The following is an 886-nucleotide window of genomic DNA, read 5'->3' as shown; positions in this document are numbered from 1 at the left end:
CCTGACCACCTGACTTGATGTCTCCTGTCTCAGCTTTTAAATGGGTTGTTTTTCAACTTTATGTATTTTATTTTTTCCCCCTTGGTCTTCCTATTGTTAATTTCGAATTTTATAGCATTGTGATCTGAAAAGATGCTTTGTAGTATTTGATGTTTTTAAATGTACTGAGGTTTGTTTTGTGGCCTAACATATAATCTGTTCTGGAGAATGTTCTATGTGTACTAGAAAAGAATGTACATTGTGCTGTTGTTGGGTTGATTGCTCTGTATATGTCTGAGATCAAGTTGGTTGATTATGTTGTTTAGTTCTTCTGTGTCTTTGTTGAGTTTCATTCTACTTGTTCTTTCCTTCATTAAAAGTGGTGTATTAAAATCTCCTACTATTGCTGTGGAGTCCTGGTGTGGTGCTGTGGGGTAATGAGCTGAATTGCAAGGTTGGTTTGAACTGAAGATTGGTGGTTCAAGCTCACCAGATGCTCCTCGGAAACCCTATGCAGGGTTGTTATGAGTTGGAACCAACTTGGTGGCACTTAAGTACAACTACAACAACTATTATTGTAACTACAACAACTATTATTGTAGAGTTTGTCAATTTTTTCTTTGGTTCAGTTAGAATTTTATTTATGTATATTTGAGGCTCTTTCACTGGAGGCATAGGTATTTATGATGGTATGTCTTCTTTCAAATGACTGTTTAATCATAATATAATGTCCTCTTTGTCTTCTATGCTGGCTTTTGCTATGTAGTCTTTTATAAGAAATTTAAATTGCCACTCCTGCTTATTTCTGATTGTCATTAGCGTGATATATGTATTTTTTCCCATCCTTTGATTTTTAGTCTGTCCTGTCTTTGTGTGTAATATGTGTCTTTTGTAGACAGCATATTGA

Source organism: Chrysochloris asiatica, unplaced genomic scaffold (assembly GCF_000296735.1).
Source record: "Chrysochloris asiatica unplaced genomic scaffold, ChrAsi1.0 scaffold00069, whole genome shotgun sequence".
Lineage (NCBI taxonomy): Eukaryota > Metazoa > Chordata > Mammalia > Afrosoricida > Chrysochloridae > Chrysochloris > Chrysochloris asiatica.
Note: the sequence above shows the minus strand (reverse complement) of the source record.